Below are 12,738 nucleotides of genomic sequence, written 5' to 3' on the forward strand. Positions count from 1 at the left end.
AGGCATATAACTTAAAGCTAAGCCTATGTAGAACCTAACCCAAACTACAGACCTTTCAAAATCTCAAGGAAAAAAAAAAATCAAAGAAAACATAAAATAATATAAACAAAAATAAAATACAAAGAAAACAACAAAGAGGACTTAGAAATATAAAAGAGATATAAAACATAATACAAAATAAAATGAATAAGAAAACTGAACTTGTTTTCACAGCAGAAGGGAGGGAACTTTCTGCTGAAAGAAAAAGGCTCTGAGAGTGGATTTAAAAACAAGCATCCAGCAATCTGTTGACGTAGCGAAAATGAAGTGACTCACACATTGGAAGGAAAATGATGCACAAGAGTTTGATGGAAAAATATAAAGATATTAAATAGCCAGGAGGGTTATTGACGATGAGGGTTTGGTCCTCAAGGAGGCTATTAACACAATTCTAAAAACCAAGAGTTTTGGGATACAAAAAGCAGATATCTTTGGAAATGTAAGTGAAAACTGGTAACAGCACAATAATTGTGACAGCTCTTAACATACCTCCCAGTCCTTGATAGATCAAGGAGACAATGGAAAATATAGGATACGACTGGCATAATTTTTTAAATGTTTTTATTTTAGAGAGAGAGAGGGAAAGTGCATGCAAGTGGGGGAGGGGCAGAGAGAGTGATGGGGGAGCACTGAGGATCCAAAGCAGGCTCTGTGCTGACAGCAGAGAGCCTGATGCACTCACAAACTGTGAGATCATGACTTAAGCCGAAGTCGGATGCTTAACCGACGGAGCCACCCAAGGGCCCAAGAATGGCATAATTTTTTTTTTTTTTTTAACATTTTTTTATTTATTTTGGGACAGAGAGAGACAGAGCATGAACGGGGGAGGGGCAGAGAGAGAGGGAGCCACAGAATCGGAAACAGGCTCCAGGCTCTGAGCCATCAGCCCAGAGCCTGACGCGGGGCTCGAACTCACGGACCGCGAGATCGTGACCTGGCTGAAGTCGGACGCTTAACCGACTGCGCCACCCAGGCGCCCCTAGAATGGCATAATTTTTGATACTGATTTCAATTCATTTTTTTTTAATTTATTTTTTTAAAGTTTTTATTTTATTTTTTAAATGTTTATTTTTCAATTTTTTTTTTAACGTTTATTTACTTTTGAGACACAGAGAGACAGAGCATGAATGGGAGAGGGTCAGAGAGAGAGAGAGGGAGACACAGAATCTGAAACAGGCTCCAGGCTCTGAGCTGTCAGCACAGAGCCCGACGTGGGGCTCGAACTCACGGACCGCGAGATCATGACCTGAGCCGAAGTCGGACGCTTAACCGACCGAGCCACCCAGGCGCCCCTTAAAGTTTTTATTTTAAAGTAATCTCCACACCCACCATGGGGGGCTCAAACTCACAACCCTGAGACCAAGATTTGCAGGCTCCAATTGAGCCAGCCAGGTGCCCCTTTGACACCGATTTTAAAGAAATACATCAAATTTTATACATTGCAAACAGAAAATACAAATTATTTCCTACTACTGATTAAATTTTTACATTGACCCTATATTACATTAAGTTAGTTAATTAGTTTTTTTGTGTAAAACTGGCACAGGCCACTCTGGGTTTAATTAATTGGAATTAGAAACACATAGTAAAAGTAGAATTCACATCCCCAATAACAAGTTTAACATCCTTTCCTAAAAAAACCTCTTCAGTCAAAAAAGAAAAAAATCGCAATTCCAAAAGAGCTAGAAAATAATGAGAATAAGAATACTGCATATCAAAACCTATAGATGTGGTCAAAGGTATAATCAGAAAAAATGCAGAGACTTGAACACTTGTTTGCCAGAAAAGAAAGAGTGGAAGTCAGTTAATTAAGCACTGAATTCATAAATTAAGAAAAAGACGAACAAACATTAGTAAAGTAGAAGTAAGAAAATAAAAGATAAATGCAGAAATTAATGAATTATAAATAAAGAAGCTCATTTAAGAAGTAAACTCAAGCGGAATATAAAGCAACCATAAAAGAAGTTAAAACACCACCTACACCAATCTTAAAGATAAAAAAGGGGCACCTGACAGCTCAGTCAGTTAAGCATCCAACTTCTGCTCAGATCATGATCTCACGGTTCACAGGTTTGAGCCCCGCATTAGCCTCTGTGCTGACAGCTCAGAGCCTGGAGCCTGCTTCAGATTCTGTGTCTCCCTTTCTCTCTGCCCCTCCCTTGCTCATTCCCTGTGTCTCTGTCTCTCTCAAAAACAAATAAAACATTAAAAAAAATTTTTTTAATAAAAAAGAGAGAAAACACAAGTACACAAAAGCAGGGATTAGAGAAGCAATATTGTCATCACAAAAGAAATTATAATTTATAATTATAAGAATTATTATAAGAATAATAATTATAAGAAATAATACTATAATAAATATAATATTTATAAGAATAATTATAAGGTAACTATAATATATAATAATATGAAATATTCTGCTCTTACATTTGTAACTGAATGAGAAGGAAGTTTTTTTTCTTAAAAAAATTTTTGTTAATGTTTATTTATTTTTGAAAGAGAGACAGAGTGCAAGCAGAGGAGGGGACAAGAGAGAGGGAGACACACAATCCAAAGCAGGTTCCAGGCTCTGAGCTGTTAGCACATAGCCCGACGTGGGGCTCAAACTCACAAACTGTGAGATCATGACCTGAGCTGAAGTCCAACACTTAACCGATTGATCCACCCAGGCACCCCGAGAACGAAGACATTTGAGGAAATTAGAAACAAACAAAATTCACTTAAGAAGAAATTCAAAACCAAATATGACAGGCGTTTCCAGGGCCAGCTTCAGACTGATGATTTGCTAGAAGAATTCACAGAGCTCAGAAACACCGTTTATTGCAGTGAAAAGACACAGATTGAAATCAGCACAGGAAAACAGTGAATAGGATGAAGCCCAGGAGAAACCACTGCCAGCTTGTCCTCTCCCAGGGACTCCCACAGACAGCAGCTGTGTGGGACCAACCCGGGCAGAGTATTGCCAACCAGGGATGTTCACCTGAGCCTTGCTGTCATGTGGGCCTGGGGTGCCCCTGGGTCTGACTTTCATATTTAGTTTCCAGCCCCTTCTGAAGTCAAACTGACACAGCATGGTCCAGGACCCCAGATGAACAAAATTAGGCACTCACCGTAAATCACATGGTTAGCACAAACTCTGGCATGGCCTGACGCCTCCAGTGTGCAGACATACTCTTCAGGCAGGATAGCAAAAGGACTCAGACATCATGTCCCAGGAGCTGGTCAAGCATCAGTCCTCAAGACCTTTGGAACGTGCAGGGTCTAAACAACTTATTCCCACTGAGTATTCTTCACTGAACACAAAATAAACCAGTTATTGTGAAAAAGATTTTGAAATTGTCAAGATCTACCATTCCAGAAAGCACTAGGCGTCTCTATAGCTTTGTAATGAAATTCCTTCAAACTTTAGAAGAACAGATCATTGTGCTGTGATTCAACCCTTTCCAGAGTTTATAGGAGAAAAAATTCTCATTATTTGTATAATTTCAGCATAGAAACATACTACCAAAAACAAATGATAGTGCAGAAAACTGCAAATGAGCCAGCTTTTGGATATTGATGCAAAACCCCTAAACAAAATGTCAGTCAATAGAATTCTAGTGGTACAGCAAAAGATTAATACACTGACACATGGAATTCATTCCAGGAATGCAAGTGTGGTTCAATATATAGAAACGAATCACTATATGTCACTCTATTAATAGTTCAATGGGGGGGGGGGAATGTATTGTCCCAATAGCTAGCAAAATAATGTTTGATGAAGTTCATTTTTTATTTACCGTTTCAAAATAAAGTAAGAAAGTATTTCCTCTACTCAGTTAAAAATGTACATCTCAGGGGGCACCTGTGTGGCTCTGTTGGTTAAGCATCCAACTCTTGATTTGGGCCCAGGTCATGATCTCCCAGCTCATGAGATGGAGTCCCCCGAGTTGGGCTCTGTGCTGACAGCGTGGAGTCTGCTTGGGATTCTCTCTCTCACTCTCTGTGCCTCATGGCAGCTCGTTGGTACCTCTCAGAAAGGAGATTCTACACTTGACCCTGAGCCCAGATTTCTGCAGCTGTTGCATGGGGGGGGTCGCCTCCAGATCTCCTGATGTGGAGACCAGCAGGGTTTACCATTGCAGCCCCTCAGGACTGTGTATATTTGCACGCTTTGAAAGCGGCTGCCTGAGGGTCTGGTTTCCAATCAGCCTGAAACTAGGTGCTGGCTGAGATCCCTACCTGGGGAACACCAGTGTATTTTGGCACACCTTCAACAACTGAAGCCAATACAAAGAAATCAGGCTACTTAGTCCCAAAGGTTCTGGAGACAACCAACAGCAAGGCAAGGTGGAAGGATAAGGTTCATCTCCTATGCAAGACCACTCTGTCAAGAATGGGAGAGGCAGCTCTTTCTCCTGGTACTAGAAACACAGAAAGGCAAGCAATCTGAGTAAACAGAGGAATATGTTCCAAACAAAAGACCAAGATAAAACCTCAGGAAAAAACTTTAAATGAGACAGGGTTAAGTATTTTACCTTACAAAGAGTTCAGGGTAACCATCATGAAGATGTTAGAGTGGCTATTATCAAAAAGACAAGAAACAACAGGTCTTGGCAAGGATGTGGAGAAAAAGGAATGCTTGGGCACTGTTGGTGGAAATGAAAACTGGTGCAGCCACTGTGGAAAACAAAATGGAAGTCCCTCAAAAAAATTACAAATAGAACTACTCTATTATCCAACAATTCCACTACTGGGTATTTATTTGAAGAAAACAAAAATATCTGCACCCCCATGTTCATCAAAGCATTATCTACAAAAGTCAAGATATAGAAAAAACTCAAGTGCTCATCAATGGGCAACTAAATAAAGAATATGTGAGTAGATAGATAGATAAATAGGGGCGCCTGGGTGGCTCAGTCGGTTGAGTGTCCGACTTCAGCTCAGGTCACGATTTCACGGTTTGTGAGTTCGAGCCCTGCGTCAGGCTCTGGGCTGACGGCTCAGAGCCTGGAGCCTGCTTCCGATTCTGTGTCTCCCTCTCTCTCTGTCCCTCCCCTGCTTGTGCTCTGTCTCTCTCTCAAAAATAAATAAACTTTAAAAAAAATTTAAAAAAAGATAGATAAATAGATAATAGAATTTTACTCAGCCATTAAAAAAAAAATGGAATCTTGCCATTTGCAACAACACAGATGGACCTAGAGGGTATTATGCTAAGTGAAAGAAGTCAGGCAGAGAAGGAAATATCATATGATTTCATTTATAGGTGGATCCTAAACAAAACAAACAAAAGCCATGCGCATAGAGAACGAAACACACAGAGAACAGAATGGTGGTTGCCAGAGTGGGGGGTGGGCAAAGTGGTTGAAGGGAGTCAAAAGGCACAAACTTCCAGACATGAAATAAGTTAGTCGTGCGGATAGAATGTACAGCATGGTGACTATAGGTAATAACATTCTATTGCACATTTGAAAATTGCTAAGAGAGGAAATCTTAAAAGCTCTCATTAAAGAAAAGAATTTTGTATCTGTGTATGGTGGCAGGTGACAGCTAGATTTATTGTCATGATCATTTGGCAACATTTACAAATGCCAAAACATTATGTTGTACACCTGGAACTAATATGTTATATCTCAAGTATACTACTAAAAATTAAAAAAAAAAAAGACGTAGTACTGGTGAAACCCAGAGAGACATAAGGGACAGGTGTCCAGAAAAGATGATGAGCAGGAGGCATTTCCTCAGTCACTCTCCATTCTCTCCCATGCCTGCTTTGAATCTAACCCCTGGTTGCAAATGGCACAGCTTGTCCAGGCCCTCCCTGCTGCCTCAGGTGTGGTCTGCTGGCCAGCTCACTTCCTTGCATAATAGAAACTGGAGGAACTATTATATGGCAAGCTTAGAGTAACCAGGGAATAAGGCACAGAGACCATTTGTAGTGACAACCTCTTAGTTCTATAGAGCACAAAGCCCACCTAAAGCAGCTGGTAGTGTGGCCAGAGACTGAATGTATGTGCTACTCAGAGAACAGCCTCTAAAGTCCTTATTTTTTTTATACTCTGGGGAATCCAAGTCTGTAATGACTGCAAAGAATTAATGAAGAACTTCCGGTATGTAGACCAGAAGCAATCTTTAAGGACAGTCATGGTATTCCTGTTCTTTTTTTTTTTTTTAAAGTTTTAAAATTTATTTTTGAGAGAGAAATTGAGAGAGGGTGTGGTGGAGGGACAGAGAGAGAGAGAGAGAAAGAGAGAGAGAGAGAATCCCAAGCAGGCTTCACACTGTTAGCGCAGAGCCTGATGTGCGACTTGAACTTAAGAACTGTGAGATCATGACCTGAGCTGAAATCAAGAATTGGGGACCCAACCTGACTGAGCCACCCAGGCACCCCGATAACAAATATCTTCTTGTTAGAAGTAATGAATCTACTTTTGTTTAACCTCTGGTGGTCAGAACTGTTACTTTCATCTTCTGAAAATCAGCAAGTGGAGAAACAAGGCTAGGTTTTAGGCTTTGAACTGGGGCTATAGTGGGGCAGAATTTCACTCTGGTCCTTTGAACTCCTGACGCCTGATGTACACAACCTGTATAGTCCTCTCTTTTTGAGTGTAGGTGGAGCTAGTGAATATGATGGCATATTATTCACACATATTAGTTCACATATTAATATGTGAAATCAATATTAATTCACACATATTATTCAACTGGTTACTAGCCAGTTGACTGAATTAATTTCAAAAGGAGATTATCCTGGGTGGGCCTGACCTAATCAGGTGAAACCCTTCAAAGGAGTGATACGGAAAGAGTCAAAGTAGTGGGGACACTTTCTGGTGGGCCTTGAAGAGACAAGCTGCTATGAGAGGCCAAGATTATGGCCTTGTGACACCTGAGTTGAGGGGATGGCTGAGCCCTGCTGGCCCTTCTGAGCTGCAGGGCTGACAGAGCCAGTGGGAGTTGTGCTCAGTTGTGTTTGTGGTGATTTGTGGTGCAGAAATAGAAAATCCACAGTGTCTGAGTGGAACAACACAGGGATGTGATGTGATTTGTTTTGGCTTTGTTTTGTTTCTTTTAATTTTTATGTGAAGTTTATTTATTTGAGAGAGAGAGAGAGAGAGAGAGAAAGAGAGTGAGTGAGAGAGTGTGTGCAAGAGGTGGGGAAGGGCAGAGAGAGGAAGAGAGAGAATCCCAAGCAGGTTTGGAGCTATGAGTGCAGAGCCCAACACAGGGCTCAGTCTCAAGAACACCCAATGTCATGACCGGAGCCAAGATCAGGAGTCAGACACTCAACCAACTGAGCCACCAGGGACCCCTGTTTTTTCTTTCGAGCAGTAATCATAGTTTTAGTGTTTTGTGTTTGTGCTTGCATTCTATTTCCTCCTGCCCTCCTTTCTTCCTGTTTCTCTCCCTCCATCCACAAACCTTCCTTTGAAGTATCCCTTCCCTGTCAGATTGATTCCTGTTTCTGTTGTGACAGGTGATGGTCATACAGTCACATACTCTTGGAATGTGTGCAGCTGACAGGGTCATACCTGAGTGAGAGCTCCACTGTTGGTTAGCCCCTGAGCAACATCCATGACTCACTTGCAGATGAGTCGTTGGGCCAGATGTGTCCGAAGTTCTTATTTGCACAGGTGTCTCAGGATGCTCTGACCTGCCCACATGTGTGTGCAAAGCGGGAGAAAATGGTGTCACTGTTTCTGGGGTGCTTGAAGGATGACATAAATGGCTCCATGAACAGTTTGTCTTGAGCTTGTGGCCACCTCCTCCCGGAACAGGCTCATGATGTTCCCAAGTCAACACAGCCTCATTCAAGAGCCTCAGGCAGCCCATGAAGGTTGGGCTTTCATCCCAGCCTGTCATTGATGCTGCTTTTCTTATCAATAGTGTAGAAGAGATCTAGAGGAACAAATGCTAGAAAAATGGGCAAGAATACAGTCTAAGAGCGATCCTCTTTTCTGACGACCTCTTCTCTGGAGGTTAGAACTGGCCTCTGTGAATTCCACCAATATGCCATCAGCACTGCTCTTTTAAGTGCTAAGGATTAAAAGGTAAATAAATCAAAGCCTCAAGAAGCTTACATTCTACTTGGTCCAGGTTTGTCCACGACCTCAAACAATGGTAGGCACCTCAAAACCTCAACATATTATGGAGGTTCAGAAGAGGGAAGTTTTAGGATTCAGACTTTGCAGTATTGAACCCCTTCCCACCTTGTGGGTCTGAAGGAATGGAGGGGAGAGAGTTTGTGGATTAAGTCACACCCCTCACAGGTGTTCTTTCCTCCAAGCTGTGAGCCTGATCACATCCCAAGCGATTTGAGGAATAGTGAACTTCCATCTGACTCACCTTGAGGAGCTGAAATGAGTGGAAACTGAGGAAGGCTGGCTTCTCTGTGACTGTGTAAATGTGACCTGCCTGGCTGACTGCATTAGAGGGCCATACAGGGTCATGAAAGGAGAGAGCATGATGTTATTTTACATCCTTATAGAGAGGCCTGCCTGGACAGGGGGCCGGTGTCAGCAGAAAAAACTTGGAGGCTCTGGATTTCCAGGGCTAAAGAAGTGATTCTCAATTTTTCTGGCCTCAGAGTCTCCTTACACCTTCAAAAATAATTGTGGACCCTGAAGAGTTTTTGTTTATATGGGTTATAGCTACTGATTCTTACCATATTAGAAATTAAACCTGAAACAATTTTAAATGTTTATTTACGAATTCATTTAAAAAGAGCAATAATCTTGGGGTGCCTGGGTGGCTTAGTTGGCTAAGCCTCCAACTTCGGCTCAGGTCATAATCTCAAGGTTCATGAGTTCGAGCCCTGCCTCAGGCTCTGCGCTGACTGCACAGAGCCAGCTTGGGATTCTTTCTCTCTCCCAGTCTCTCTGCCCCTCCCCTGCTCGCACGCACTGTCTCTCTCGAGATAAATAAAAATAAAACTTAAAAAATGTTAAAAAATAGCAATCATCTTACTCATGTGAATAAGATTCCCTGGATGGGAATTCCCTGAAAGGGATTCCCTGAAAGGGTCCCAAGAATCCACAGGACTTCCTGGAGCCTTCCTTGGGAAGAGCTGAGCTACAGGAAAGGGAAACCAACCAGCCAGAGTAGGGATGCATTTGTTCCACACGGAAAGTCTCTTGGTGCTGAGGGAGGCTCTGACGACACGTTGACCAAGCTCAGAAAATACTATCCATGTAAGAACCTCTCTGTTTCCCTTAGCTCTTCTCTGCCCTCAAGAGCCAACCAGGAAGGCTTGGAGACACAGTTCATCAATGTGGAGAAGGGACAGAAGAAGGGGAACGAGAAGCATTCAACCACTGCTTACCACAGTCAAGAGGCAGGGAAGGGGCAGGAGCAGAAGCCTCAGCTCTACGGTTGACCTTTTAAATGTAGCATTTCAGGGGTGCCTGGGTGGCTTAGTTGGTTAAGCATTGGACTTCCCCTCGGGTCATGATCATGTGGTTGGTGAGTTCGAGCCCCACGTGCGTCAGGCTCTGTGCTGACAGCTCAGAGCCTGGAGCCTGCTCCAGATTCTGTCTCCCCTTCTCTCTGCACCCCCCCCACCCCAGCTCACACTCTGTCTCTGTCTGTCTTAAAAATAAACATTAAAAAAATTAAAAAAAATAAATGTTGCATTTCAGTTCATTTCCAGGGAACCTTTTATTACTTAAAGTGATCAGGTAAGAAATGGTGTCCACCTGACTTTTTGTTTGGAGTGGAGTAGAAAAAGACCCCCATAGAATAAACGTAAAGACATAGTGAGTGGGAAATAAAAATAAATTGGCCTGAGCAGCATTTTTGCTAAACACACTTTAAATACATAAATGCACAAGGAATTGTGTAATTTCTTTTTTTTTAATGTTTATTTACTTTGAGAGAGAGTGTGTGTGAGAGTGGAGGGAGGGGCAGAGAGAGAAGGGGAATCCCAAGCAGGCTCCGAGCTGTCGGCACAGAACGTGATGTAGGAGTCAATCCCACAGGATCATGACCAGAGCCAAAATCAAGAGTCAGACACTTTAACCAACTAAGCCACTGAGGTGCCCCCAGAACTGTGTAATTTCTATGAAAGAAAGCGACAGGGTGTTTTAGAGGCAAATAATATTGTTACCTAATCTAGTCTTGGGAAGAGGACCTGGATTGGAGACGAAGTTGAGAAGATGGGCTTGGGGTCATAGTGGACCAAAGTTGAGCTGCCCTTTTGAGCCATGTGTGTTCAGCTTGCTGGGCAACAAGGTGTAGCTAGTGCTGTCTGAGAGGCTTTAGACAAGGTTGCTTTCCTCCTTATCATGGAGAGTAGAGGCTGAGAAAGCCTAACAAGGGAGCATGTTTAACAAAGCTTTTATCCCTTTTTCCACGATCACTTCTGAGCCTTTCAACTATACTTAAAATCTGTCTTTCTACTCTCACTTCGGATGTTGGCAGCTTAAACTCTCTTGGGTTCTGCTCAGGAACCTTGCTCCTGCAGGATGTGAGAAATGCTGTCACTCTGGGTTGAGTAAAGTCCTGAGAAAGGTGGCATCTAATCACATTGGTGGACTGTGGTCTTTTCCTTTTCATTCTTTCTGTATGCACCGTCCCCGCGCCATCTCTGTCCCTGCTTCCCCTCCCGACCTCACCCCTGCCATCTTTTCCCCTGCAGTAGCTTCCCCAGCCACAGGAGTCTGGAGGGCATGGAAGCCTTAGAGCCACTTCAGCATCAGAGCAGAGCAAAGACCTAGGTCTAGAGCCAAGTAAATTAGAGGCTTATTAGGAATCAGGTCATGGTGTGCACCTGCTGCTCCCAATGCTGCCCTTAAGAGGGGTGATGCCCTGGTTGTGCCCTGTCATAAGACTCAGGGAGTAAACCCATCCCGGCTCATGTGCAGAGAAGGCCTTGTATGCAGAGGGCTGCACCTAAAAGCACCAAAGAGCTCAGCTTCTTGGGTCACAACAGCTTCCCTTCTAAGCCAATCTACTCGTAAAGAAGTAGGCAGAGGGGCACCTGGGTGGCTCAGTCAATTGAGCGTCTGACTTTGGCTCAGGTCATGATCTTGCATTCGTGGGTTCAAGCCCACACATTGGGCTCTGTGTTGACAGTTGGGAGCCTGGAACCTGCTTCTGATTCTGTGTCTCCTTCTCTCTCTGCCCCTCCCCCACTCACACTCTGTCACTTTCTCTCAAAAATAAATAAAAAAACAAAAAAAAGTGGGTGGGGAAGAGGGTTTACAAAAGGCTGTTACTTAATGCCCGACACTGTATTAAATCGCCTCATGTAGTCCCTCTTTCTCTCTCTTTTCTTTTTTTTTTTTTTTTAGAGAGAGTGAGCAAGAGCGAGCGGGGGAGGGGCAGAGAAAGAGAGGGAGAGAAAGATTCCCAAGCAGGCTCCACGCTGTCAACATAGAGCCCAACGCAGGGCTCAAACTCATGGACCGTGCGATCATGACCTGAGCTAAAATTGATAGTTGCTTAATCGACTGCGCCACCCAGGCGCCCCCATCTCATGTAGTCTCTTAAGAAAACTCTGCAGAGGTGGGTTTTCTTATCTTTGCACCACAGATAAGTAGGGCACTAAGAGATTAAACAGCCTGCCCAGGCCGCACCCCAGCAAATGGCAGAGCCACACATTCACCAGAGGTCAGCAGTGCCTAGGGGCCACTGCTGTTCCCCGCTGCTGTTTGTCAATCAGTTCGTGTTTCTTATTAAGAAGGAACTTCTTACAGAACACGATCAGTTCCAGGTTTTCTTCCAGTTTATTACATTCTTTTGGGGGATATTGCTTTTCGTGTTTGCTTTTTTAATTTGGAAGGTAAGAGAGGAAGAAAAGCTGGGGTGGTTACTTTTATAACTGGATTCTGAGAGGTATTTTCTCCTTGCGGGAAGAAGAGAGATCTGTGTGTGGAAAAATAAATCTGGTCTTTGTTACCTTTCTTTCTGATTTCTCTAAAAAGTTTTTTGTATTAAAAAGTTTGAGGGGCGCCTGGGTGGCGCAGTCGGTTAAGCGTCCGACTTCAGCCGGGTCACGATCTCACGGTCCGTGAGTTCGAGCCCCGCGTCAGGCTCTGGGCTGATGGCTCAGAGCCTGGAGCCTGTTTCCGATTCTGTGTCTCCCTCTCTCTCTGGCCCTCCCCCGTTCATGCTCTGTCTCTCTCTGTCCCAAAAATAAATAAAAACGTTGAAAAAAAAATTTAAAAAGTTTGAAAAAATATAGGAAAGTAGGAATAATAATATAATGAATACCCATTATCTACAAATTCTCCTTCCTAGATTAAAAACAAGTTATCTCTAAAAATACTTTACCCGTGCCCTTTCATGCCTGCTCCCAAAAGAGAGAAATTGTCTTCCGACTATGGCTTTGAATTAAGATCTGATTTTAGCTCCTTCACTGGCAGACACTGAGTTTCTAATAAGATGGCTCTTTCTGGAGTTTTGAGATCTCTTCTTTCTATCCACTTACTACTTCCCCTTCATTCTGAGACATAAGAAAACTCCTTCGGTAGCCATCTTCACAGGGAAGCTTCTAGAATTAATGAGCTGAGAGAGATGTCATTTTGAGCTTCTTTAGGAAAAAAAAATTAATGTACAGCCTATTTCTCCCGCTTCGCTGTATTTTTAGAATAAGAGACTGTCTTATCATTCTCTTACACTTACACTCAACAGACACCACTCCAGGATTTACTGCAGGATAGAAACTGGGGCATGGTTCTAATTGAATAATGATAACAAGAAGAGATGCAGGGCCATTCTGAG

Source organism: Neofelis nebulosa, chromosome 15 (assembly GCF_028018385.1).
Source record: "Neofelis nebulosa isolate mNeoNeb1 chromosome 15, mNeoNeb1.pri, whole genome shotgun sequence".
NCBI lineage: Eukaryota > Metazoa > Chordata > Mammalia > Carnivora > Felidae > Neofelis > Neofelis nebulosa.